Source organism: Protopterus annectens, chromosome 2.part0, assembly GCF_019279795.1.
Source record: "Protopterus annectens isolate FY-2018-M chromosome 2.part0, PAN1.0, whole genome shotgun sequence".
Classification (NCBI taxonomy): domain Eukaryota; kingdom Metazoa; phylum Chordata; order Ceratodontiformes; family Protopteridae; genus Protopterus; species Protopterus annectens.
In genome coordinates, this window is record NC_056728.1 from 215,448,427 (window position 1) to 215,461,407 (window position 12,981).

Here is a 12,981-nt window from a genome sequence, read left to right on the forward strand (position 1 = left end):
GGATTCAAACCACTACCTAATTATGTTATGACACTCGAGACGGATGCATTAGCAGAGTGCGCTATTCGCATTACTGGGAGGCTTCCCTTCTCCTGCTGTACTTATAGAGTGCTGACATCATCTGTGTTTAGAAAGGGGAGTGTGCATCCTGTAGTGTGTTCTCCCAGTTGCCAAAAGGGACATTTCCCTCACACAGAATTGCACACACACTAACCCCCTTCATCCAAACACACACACTTGCCGGATTCAAACCACTACCTAACTATGTTATGACACTCGAGACAGACGCATTAGCAGAGTGCGCTATTCGCATTACTGGTAGGCTTCCCTTCTCCTGCTGTACTTATAGGGTGCTGACATCATCTGTGTTTAGAAAGGGGAATGTGCATCCTGTAGTGTGTTCTCCCAGTTGCCAAAAGGGACATTTCCCTCACACAAAATTGCACACACACTAACCCCCCTCATCCAAACACACACACTTACCATTTGCAGGATTCAAACCACTACCTAACTATGTTATGACACTCGAGACAGACACATTAGCAGAGCGCGCTATTCGCATTACTGGAAGGCTTCCTTTCTCCTGCTATACTTATAGGGTGCTGACATCATCTGTGTTTAGAAAGGGGAGTGTGCGTCCTGTAGTGTGTTCTCCCAGTTGCCAAAAGGGAAATTTCCCCCACAAAATTGCACACACACACTAAACCCCCTTATCCAAACACACACTTGCTATTTGCAGGATTCAAACCACTACCTAACTATGTTTTAACACTCGAGATGGACGCATTAGCAGAGCGCGCTATTCACATTACTGGGAGGCTTCCCTTCTCCTGCTGTACTTATAGGGTGCTGACATCATCTGTGTTTAGAAAGGGGAGTGTGCATCCTGTAGTGTGTTCTCCCAGTTGGCAAAAGGGATACTTCTTTCAAACAGTCTTGAACACACACTAACCCCCTCCACACACACTGAGCATGTATAGGATTCAAACCCCTACCTAACTATGTTATGACACTCGAGACGGACTCATTAGCGAAGCGCGCTATTCACATTACTGGGAGGTTTCCTTTCTCCTGCTGTACTTATAGGGTGCTGACATCATCAGTGTTTAGAAAGGGGAATGTGCATCCTGTAGTGTGTTTTCCCAGTTGCCAAAAGGGACATTTCCCTCTCACAGCCTTTCACACACACACAAACCCCACTCACCCACACACACTGAGCATTTGCAGGATTCACACCCCTACCTAACTATATTATGACACTTGAGGGAGACGCATTAGCAGAGCGCACTATCAGAATTATTGGGCATCTGTTCTGCACCTGTAGTATTTATAGGGTGCTGACATCTTTATTTCTCCAGAGGTATGTACATGTAGTACTACCTGTCAGGTGGGGGATAGCATATATATGCATTTGCAGCCACCTACGTCAGGGTCAGATATGCACATTGCACTGGCAGGTTATGTTCTATACCATGCTTTGGGACCACAGGACCTGTAACACACAACACAACCAGTCCAGAACACCACACCCACATCCAGGACACACATTTAGCTTCCCTGGGAACAGTGCCAGGATATGCAGGTGTTCACATACACCATTCCAGTTGTTAACATCAGGTACAGGCATACTGTGTGTGAGAACTACTCAGGCCTCTACCACTTTACCCTACAGCCACTACAATTTGTGGGTCCATGTGCTATAGCAGAACCACACACCACAGCCACATGGGGGAATACATATTGCACCTGTCCATCTGCAAGGTGGGTACTCACTGTTCCACACCAGAGGTAGACCACCATTGTTGATATCTGACCATACCCACCTCTCCCTGGACATCCATATCCCATCTCCACCCCCAGGCAAGGTTGTCACTGCACAAAAACTGTATTTAGCACAAGCAGACTCTACACTTGTGTAGACTGGGGTGTATGACTTCAGAGGACCTATGCTGGAGGACTATACTGGCCACTCAGCATAATCCTTGACAATTGCATTCTATGAGCATGTGTACGGTTTGCATTGGTCATGCTATCCCACATATACCCACGACTGCTCCACAACAAGACACATGTCAGCTGTACACCAGCCATATATGCACCATACAACAGACAGAGTGACCTAATACATTGCAGAGCTGTAGCCCACAGAGGGAGGACATCTGTGAACATTTCCGGCATGGCACTTCATTCACACATACTCATTACAACACAGTGTTAACAATGGAATCGTCCAGAGAATGCAGATAGGGCTCCCCTCAGTCTGTTATTGACGGACACCTACTGTCAGAGATCCTCAGCAACCCTCTCACTGCACACACTGACAACATGGCTGTGGCTTAGCACATTCAATCCCTGGGACCTCCACGGTGCCCCTGCTTGACAGATGCACAGCTCACTAGCCTCACATGTTGCCTTCTGTGACCTACTTTACAGTGGCACAGTAGCCTACTATCCTGGGGATGCAGATGCCAAGCACACTCTGGCTGAGCTGTCATTCCCTAGGGCAACAAGCCTAGTATTGACCTCTACACCCATATGTTCAATTGTCGGATGCACAATATTTGTTGTGCTGTTCTACTGTTTGCAGGTCTTTATTGCCATAGCATTCCCTGTTCCTATGACCAACTTGTTTATCTGTGGAAGATGTTTGCATATGATGGCGATCCACTATATCACTTATGTCTCTGTAGTCATTTACTGTGTGCACTGGGCTGATTGCTGTGTTGTGGTTGGTTCCTGGACTGACATGTACAAATACCAGATATGTGTGGCCAACTGCTAAACGGAGATATGGCTTAAGTGTGTGAGCATGCCCAGTTCAGCCTTTCCATGGCATGTTGTCTGACATATGCCTCATTTATCAAAGTGTGCGAGCATGCCCAGTGTGAGCTTTCCATATGTTGCACTCTGAAGTCCACCACATATTTGGGTGTGTGTGAACTTCAACAATATCTCACGTTTATGGTTGTGCGTTGGGTGTCATGTTGTGTACTAACTGGCCAACTGCTTCGTGTCTGCCACAACAGGGATTATACTGTGCCTGCAGGGATTGCATGGGATACTTTGCAGACAGTTCTCAACATACTTTCATAATGACCTAACACTGTAGTACCATATAGTGTACTGGTTCAGTACTTTCACTGTGGTGGACAGTATCCTGGGCTTTAGTCCTATGACTGCTTGACATCTTCATAGTGAGCACAACAGACTGTGTAGGGGCCAGTTGTGCACATATGACCATGTTGCAATATGTTCAGATATGGACTACCTACACCAGGCTCGTCCAACATTGCTAGTGTATTCCACAACATGGGTGGACATTGGCAAACACTAGCAATGTTCCCTAGGCCATTTCTGATGCTAGTCACAGGGTGTGTTTGTCCTTCGACACACATTGTAACTGGAGTTTGCCATGACATATGTCATGGTTATTATACTGTGCCTCAGTCTACCTCTGACATAACAGTGATACCCAGGGTTAGCCTACCATCTCCCATACACTCATCAGGATTCCTCTTGAGGGGTGTCAATATGTGGCTCTCTGGCTGACCTGTACCAGGAGTTTACTGAAGAGTGGGGGTGCCTTCTGTGTTATGGATCATTCTGTACAGCTTGTCCTATGTATGTCAGTGCTGGGGTTCAGGTCTCTCATGTGCATAGCTCACTGCCATTCAGATTGTACAAGGTGCAACATGTTCATTCATTCCAGGTTGGACATGGCTTCATACATCAGGCACAGCTTTCCTGTAGCTGGGAAGGATGGCGGTGTGTGGGGCTGCAGTTTGTTTACTCAGGCAACACATGGCATCTGTTCATGCTCTTTGCTACCCCTGGTGGGGTACTGTTGTGGACTTTACAGTTGATGGAGGTGTCTGCTGCGGTATATCCCACAGGGGCTATTGTAGTCAGTTGTGACGCTGATGGAGGATGGCTGCAGAGCCACAGTGAGTTCCCCTTATCTACATCTGCCAACCTTCATGTTTGGGTGGGTATATGGTACATGTTTCTCACGAACACTACAGCCACATGTTTGTCCAGTGCAGGATATTTATCACCTTTTGTACCCAGGTCTCACATTACATGTTAGGTACCTCATGGGTTAACACCTGTGTGGTAATTTGTGGGCACTTACTGTATATCCACAGTGGTTGTCTATACACAGTTCTGCAATTAGCTTGCTGACATGGCTATGGCTACAGTTGTCTGTTTGTAGGTGGCCCTTTTGTGGATTGCTTGTGTGAGCTGGGGGTCGGATATGGTGGGCTGTTTGCACTCCTCTGCATACATGTTCAGTCACAGTCCTTCCATGTTGGCCTATACCTATGGGACATATATACAGAACGGGGGGGGGCAAGACCAGGCCTTGTGGGATGCCACTCATATCCGCTTTGTAGTCTGACATGGATGCGGCATGTCTGACCATGTCAGTTCTGTCCTTGGTCTGGTTTGCAACCCCTCTACTGACATAGGGGTATATATTTAAGCTGCTGAACATATCCATACTGAACTCGTATGGTATTGTCTAGAAGCATGTGCATGGTCCAGCTACGCTGTGTGGACCACATTGCCCTCATCAATGACCTTAATGACTGCTTCAAATGGGTCAGACATGTTTATGGGCAGGTTCTGCAGTTATAACAGCCTCACTGTGTAGGGTCCAGTATCAGTAGGTCTACAATAGCTTTCTGTCTGCGGTACATACTGATCCTTTCCATAGCTGTGCAGAACAAGCTTGTCAGGATCCTGGGGTGGTAGTTTGGAGTATCCATTCAAGCAACACCTTTGTTGTGATGGACCACTGTTGTTGTACACTGCTCTTTGGGTACATATCCTGTGGTAAGGCTGACATTGGGCAGTAGTGTGATTTGGCATTCCATTATTCTTGGAGTCCATGTTGGCCTCAGCACAGGACACCATCACATACCTTTGCTGCTGTGTGTTCTGCTTTGCAGATGATGGCTGTTACCTCAGCATCTGCAATGTCAGGGGACCATCAGTCTGCTGGGATAGGTATTTTGCACTCGGGGGGGGGGGGTGTTTGCACTACACCTGACAGGTTGTATGTTAGCAATATGTGTGTGTTTGGTATGTTGTTTGTAATATCTGTGTGATTCGGAGTATATCTGTGGATGCCCAACATGGTTCCTACCATCAGTTGGGTAAGCCTTGTGATTATCCTTAGTGTCCTGTACGTTTTGTATCTTCATAGGTTCATGGGTTCATACTAGGCTATACACCCTAGGCCATTAGTAAGCCTAGCCAGAGTGTGTGTGTCTTTCGCCACCCCTTGCTATGTTCAATTATGGCCATTTATGAAGTTCTTCACTGCACCTCTGTCTGGTTGTGACACAGTGAGGACCCCCAGTATACATGTACAGTCATCCATCAACTTGGCAATTATCCTGTTGAGGGGTGTCAGTGAGGGGCTCTGCCTACCATGGATTGGGATCCTGTTTCTGGGTGTGGGGAGCCTCTGGGTTATGTATCTGTCCTTCCAGCACATCTTATTTCATTATGTGTTGAGGCTGACATCTGTGACTCTCAAAGCTCCAATGGCTTTGATTTCCTGTGGTGTAGCATGCCCATTACTCCTGTGTTTGACATGGCCTTGTACAACAGACATACAATGCCTCTGTGTAGGCAGTGTGTGACTGCAGTCAGCTGGGGTGTCTACAGCCAGGCAGCATATGACATATATTTCACACCCTTTATCCTGTTGGTGAGGTAACTATGAGGTCTTCCGAACCGCTGCAGGTGTCACATACGGTACATCCCATATGAGTCATTGTACTAGATTATGGGTCTGATAAGGGAACAGTACAGTGGCACAGTGACCTCTGTTGATGTTGATGTGAATCCTTTCATGATACGGTGTCCAGTATCGACAATCTTCATAGCCACATTGTCATTGTGGGTGTCACATGACAGAGTAATGTCGACCTGTGTCCCTAGGTCACTGATTACTCCTTGCATACATAATGGTTTGACACTATGTGGTAATTTGTGTGTACCTTGTCTGGTATTTGGTGGGACATTCATACTGTCCAGTGTCTTTGGATGTCTGGGTGGAGTTCTTGTGTGTGAGAGTGTGGTCTGTCGCATGCTACAGACTGTACAGCAGTTTTGACTACAGTTATGTGCACATGGGTGGTCTCCACTGCTTTGTGCATTGTCAGTTACCTGGCAATATGGGTGTCTGTGCTGCATATGGATACTCCCCCTCCTTTGATGTTTTGGTGCAGGTGTTGGGGCCATAACACATGATACGTGGTATAACCTAGTAGTGCTGGTGTGCTATCACTAGGCTTGCAGCAGGCTTCTGTCACTGCACAGACATCAATGTTCTCCATAATGGGAAGTGCCTCAGGGGCATGCATATTGCAGTTTACACATCTGGCATTGGTCAGCATTACCCTTATGTTTCCTACCACTTAAGTTTTCTAGGGTGGTGGGTAGTCTTTTTGGCCTTGCCTACATACGGCTCTATGGAGGCGGCAGAGGCCTTATCCAGTATCCAGATGCACACGGTAACAGCTGCAAGCCATCCCTGGAACAGCAGCATGGCTTGTCATGCTTGACATCTCAAGCAGACAGACATTAGACCCTCTTGGACTGACAGCTGTAACTGTGCCAGCTGTTAAACATGAGCATTCTGTGTTTGTACTGTGGCATCATTCTTGGTGAGGGTTGGATGCTGCACACAGCCAGTGTCATACCGCCCTGGGGTACATACTCAGAGGGACCATCCATGTCTCTTTTGATGTTGACCAGGGAGGTACATCTCAGGTAATTCACACCAGCATGGACATTGAGTGCATCATATTTCTGCTTGCTTTGGGGTGACCTGCGTCCTTGTGTTATGTGGCATTTTGTGGCAGCCTACAGGCAGCTTACTCTACCCTTTCCCTTGTTCAGTCTGGTGAGTGGGACAGCAGTGTGTCTGCCTATACAGACACCTATTACGACTGTATCAGGCATGTTGTTTCTCCTTCTGGCCTGTGACTGTTTGGCACACCAGCTTTGCGTACTATTCGCTGCATGTGCTATGTTTGAAGGTTGTGGTTGCTTGTGATCTGCTTTGGAGGCTTCTGTTGGTGTGGTGTGTTTGTAATTAAGGCCTCCGGAATATTTGTCTGTGTTTATGTGTTTGGTTTACAGTTGTGGTAGGTCTATGTGGGACTGGGTTTGTGGTGTATGTGGTTACCTTCTCCTCCTGACTAGTTTTGACAGTACTGGGTTGGTGGAGCTCAACCTCTGGTTTGGATACATGGATGCATCTATCACATATATTTGTATTTATTGGGGGGTGTTGTGGTTGTCTGTGTACTTGGGACTGGTGTCACATTGCCTCTGGATTCACAGATTCTACTTGTTGTGGCTGGACTTAGTGGATTGTATGTGTGGACATATGTTATTTCCATACTACTGGTCAGTGATTACTTCCCTTTTTATGTTTGCTCTATCATGTGGTAGCTTCCTCATTCTCTTGCATGGTTTGGTAATGGCTGGAGTCCAGCATGCCAGATGCCTGCGTGTATGGCATTGTTTGTTGTTGTTATTTGTGATTGCATACTCCAAGCATTCCTGGCTGTGTTCATGGAATGCCTGTATAACATGTTCTGTGGTGTGTCCCATATTCTGCACTTGCACAGGGCCTTTTGTGGATTCAACATCGGTTTTGAGGGCTGCAACCTATGCTTTACACATATTTTTCACTGTGGTATTCTGGCCAGGGACTGGGTTCAGGATGTGTATATCCAGTGTGATTACACTATGGTCTGGTCTTACCAGTGAGGGGTACACTTCTCATCTTGCCATCCAGTACACATGTTGCTGATTATCACATCTAGTATGCTTACCCCTCTTGTGGGAGTGGTACATTGTTCCTGGGCATTTTGGTTTATGGAATCTGGGTAATTTTCTCCTTCTGTGTTGGTGCTAGTATAATGCTCCCGGTGTATGTCTGGGTATTTTCAGTCAAGCAATATAATGTGGTTTCGGGGGCTTGATATATTCATGTATTCCGACATAGGCCAGGTGCAGTTCCTGGTACTAGGACAGTAGTCTGCAGCAGGCTATATACTGGGAGGCGGTTTTAGCCATTGGTATTTGACCATGGCTAATCCATGCTGCTTCTTGTTGTGGTACCAACATGGGGGGTGTGGTTATCCTTGCCATTTCTTGCTAGTCACCCTCCTTTTGTAGCTTGTTCCATGTTTTGCGGCTGTACAGCACAGTATGAGGTGTGACCTGGTAGTATTAGGGTGCTGATGTGAGCCTTGACCCAGTTCTCTATTACAGGACTGGTATCTACATTCTCCATACTGTGTGCGTTTACACTGCACACATCTTGCTGTTTATACATCTGTCATTGGGTAGCATTACATCTAGGTTCCTATCCCTTGTAGAACCTATGAAGGTGGGTTTGTGTTTTGAGACTTACCTATTCAGGGCATGCTGTGGGTACTGACAGCCTTTGCCAGTATCCATGGGGCATGGCATGATAGGTGCATGACTCAACTAGCAGGTGGTGCATCATGTCATGCTCCGCATGTCTTCGCAGCCTGAAACACATTGGCTCCCCTTTCACTAACTGCATTACTTCAGCCAGTTATTGCACTTGATCATCCCATCGTCATTTTGTGGCTTCATGCTTGGTGAGGGTGGATGTTAGTCAGGGTGCTCAGGTGTGCATATAGTACATGGTGTTACATTACTTAACACATGGCATTCATGCCTCAGGTGGTGCTGCAGGGCTGCCTATGTCGGATGCGCATATTACACTTCCCTGTACATGTTTGTGAGCAGGTCATGTCATTTTAGGCATCCATGTTATTATTTGAGTGAGTCAGAGGGGGTATCATTCCCAGGGTTCCTACTGAGCCAGTGTATGTGCTATGCGTTGCCTCTTTGCCAAGGCCAGGGCATACTGGGCATGCCTCCTTCTGCCTACTGGGGCAGGCTCAGGTTGTTCCTCCTCCGAGTCACGCTCTGCCTGTGATGGCCTTGGCAATGGTGGGGGGCTGTTTGGCCCGGCCCTATGCTGGTCCTGCTGCAGCTGTTTTCGCAAGATCATATTATGTAGCATAGCACATACCATGACAATTTGGGTACATGTAGTTGGTGTGTACTGCAAGGCTCCACCAGATGTGTCCAGACACCGGAACCATGACTTGAGCAGCCCAAACACACTCTCTATTACATTACGTGTTTGTGCGTGTGCCTCATTATGGCGTTCCTGTTCAGGTGTGTGTGCATTTCTGATGGGTGTCATCAGCCACGGCTCCAGTACATAACCTGCATCCCCCACTAAGTGTCCGTGTGGGATGTCCCCACTGGTAAATGTCTGGTACAGCTGCGTCAAATGCCAGATGTGGGAATTGTGGTAACTCCCAGGGCAGCCAGCACACACATTCATTATTATGCCCTGGGCATCACACACAACCTGGCAGTTGATGGAGGGGAAGCCCTTGCAGTTAATGTAGGCCCTACCTCGCTCACCAGCTGGTGCTTTGATGCGTATGTACGTGTAGTCTATTGCACCCAGTACCTCAGGGTATTCCACTATTTGCTGGAAGAGATGCATATTGCTGGCCAATACCTCACGGGCATTGGGGAAATATACATGATCACCGACATGTGCTGACATGGCATCCAGGAACTGGTGCAGTACCCTGGAGGCTGATGCCTGTGATATCCCCATCATATCACCAGTTGGTCTCTGGAAGGTACCTGTTGCTAGTATTCTTAGGCCAACACATACCTTGGTTTCCACTGGGATGGGTTCCCCTCTGTTGGTTCTGTGTGTGAGGCGTAGCCTGCACAGCTCAACAATTTGCTGCAGGAGCTCTCTGTCCACTCTATAGCTCTACTATCTCCAGCTCATGTAACCTGTGGTAGGTGACCCTGGGCCTGTACACTCTTCTCCGTCTCTTCACTGTGGGTTGTCTGGCACCATCTGCATTGTCACCACCCTCAGCAAGTCGCCTATGTCTCATTATGACAGCTATGGCAGCCCCTAACATTTCTGCTCTGAGTTCAGCTTTTTCAGTTTTCACTTCTATTAGCTTACTCCTGTCTTGCAGTGTCTCTTGAGAGAAACATCCTGCACTGCTGTTTGCAGAGTTTTAAGTGCTGGGCTGGGCTACTATTCTGCCTGTATAATTGCCTGCTTCTAACTGTTTTCACCTGCTAGCTTCAGCAGTTATCCCTGCTAGCTTCCTATTAATTCTGTTGCTTCCTTTTTCCTCTCTGTTTCCTCAGGTGGGAGCAATGTGCATACCATCAGAAACACGCTCACAGTGGCTAACACGCATGCACACGTGCTTACACGGTTCAGAATCTACTTATTCGGGTTAAAATGCGCGTACACCCGCGCAAACACTGTTACACATCTGCCAACAGCCTCCAACATACTCAGCCTGCCCTACACACGCGCACACCCGCGCAAACAGTGTTAAACATCTCCCAACATGCTCCCACATGCTCAGTCTGCCCTACTCGTGCTTCATGGTGCGCACGCATGCACAGCAAGAAACTTTGGTGTAGGTAACAGTGTACACCTTCCATTTCTTGACTTTCCATGACTTATCTAGTGGCACACCTCTTTCTATGATCTGTGCCTGTCATCTGTCATGTTACACTGGCCTCCAATGAACTGTATTTCTTTCTACCATTCCCCCCTGTGATGTCACCTATCTCCTACTCTATTCCTCCTCCTTATATATCTCTTACACTACTCAGACTGTGCTCATTTGCTATGTGACTGTGAGATTCAGTATCCTAACCCTCATTTACATGAGATTGCCTACTAATGCTTAGTTACATGTCTTAGACTCAGCTTCCCCCCTTAGCAACCACTACACAGTGGCCATGTTGTTTTTGGTCTGCTGGTCCCTGCATTGTCATTCCATGTATTGCATGAAACCCACATTTGTGGGTTTATAACCTTCATTTTCATGTTTTATACAGCAGCCCGTTTGCGCGGGGCTGCGCTGGGTTTAAAAATAATTATATTTTTATTATTTTGGCATCGGGTTATATTGCCAGTGGCCACATATTTGGCCATTGGCATACTGCCTGAGTCATATGCACCCTTTTTTTGGAGCTGACATGGCTCCGTTGTGGAATTTGCAGAAACGTACTCAGTTGTCAACTAAGTACATTTCTGCAGCTAAAACGTCTCTTACACGGACTGGTTTCTGCTTTGTGGATTGCTAATATACCTCATTTGCATACCTTTCGGATGCAAGTGAGGTATTTAGCATGTCCACACCCAGTCCGTGTAAGAGACATTTTAGCTGGTCTCTTACACGGAGTTTAGGGCTGTTCCTGGATCGCGAGGCTTGCATGGAGTGTTGCACGTCTCTTACACTCCGTGCAAGCCTTCGTGAATCCTGCCCTCTATTTATTTTTATTTTACATTTGTTGACCGGGGTTAGTCTAACTGGATTTATGTCCATTTTCAGTAGAGTCCTGGGGAGATAAGCTCCAAGATATTACTAGACTACTAACATACAGGTACTAGTTGTTATACAGTTAAATACTACAAATTTTAAACAGTTCAGGAATCTTCACAGTTTATAAAAAAACATGTTACAAGCATTAGATAAGATATTTTAGACTTTATGTACAAGACTTCATTAGTAACTAGAAAGTAATTGTTAAACAAATGCATACTTCAAGTTTCAGCAGGTCAGCAATGCTCACAGTTTAAACAATACTTGTTGCCTGCCTTAGGTAAGATGCTTTAGAATTATATGCAGAAGAATTTAACTAGAGATAATTTAAAATACCTATTAGGATAAGATATGTTTTTGCCAAGGATAGGCCTTGATCTAAAAAGACACAGAGCAGGAATTAGGTCTTAAGAGAGGGTATTTGGGATATAGTATGATATTAGTCTGGATTTGTACAGGGACATAACCAATGGATTTTAAGATAGAGTTTCATTTTGTGTTTAAAAAGTGTAAATGAAGACAGTGATGTAAGTTCATGTGGGAGTTGGTTCCAATACTTTCCAACTGCATTTGAGAACAGAGCATCTTCTGCCATGTTATTAGAGTTACATGTTGATACAAGTAGTTTATTAGATGAGCGTAAAGTTGAAAGGTTCTTATATTGGGTAATGAGACTAGCAAGTATTGGGGTATTGGTAGGTTGGAAAAAGGTTTTGTGCGCAATGGTGAGTTGTTTAAAGTGAATCTGATTCAGAAGCTCTAACTAGCCTAATTGTTTCAGATTATGTCAGTGATGGGTCCTAAAGGAGGAAGCAGTAGCAAATCTGGCAATGCTATTGTAAGCATTGGCTAGCTTGTTAAGGTTATTTTTTGACAAGTTAGTATATATGGAAGAAGCAAGTGTGGAGATAAGGTGGGAATAGGCAACTGTGTTTCTGGCTAGTGGGGAGAGAAAGGGTTTTATCCTATAGAGGGAGCCTAGTTTCCTGTTGACAGTTTTTATGGTATTGTTGATATGGGTTTCAAAGTTCAGGTTGTTATCAATGGTTACCCCTAGAAGTTTAGTTGTTGGATCGGAAGATATGAGTGTACCATTATTGGATAAGACTGAAAAGTTCACTGGGAGTGATTTACGGGTAGGAGTGAAGAGGAGGAGTTTTTTTTTTTGAGGTTCAAGAGGAGGCAGCACTGTAGAAACCAATTTTCTGTTTTATTGAACATTGAGTTAGAGTCTGTAGTTGGGATTGAGATTTAGCTGAGCAGATTATTGTCGAATCATCTGCGTATTGGACACAGTTAGTTAAAGGAATAGGTAGGTTGAGGTCATTGATAAATATTGAGAAAAGGAGAGGGCCCAGTATAGAGCCCTGAGGAACACCTACGGTAACTGGGAGATGGGATGAGAGGTTGTTGTCCCATAGCACTGCCTGCTGTCTATTATCAAGGTGGGACTGGAACCATTTTATAGTCTTTGTGTCCAGAGAGAAGGATTTTAGAATATTGAGAAGTAAGTGGTGGTTGA

General features: G+C 46.0%; 1 protein-coding gene across 1 annotated transcript in view; it reads right to left on the reverse strand.

Moving 5' to 3' along the window:
* GYPC (glycophorin C (Gerbich blood group)) overlaps positions 1-12,981 on the reverse strand; it is a 341,195-nt gene that overhangs the window by 34,685 nt on the left and 293,529 nt on the right. The window lies entirely within an intron of this gene.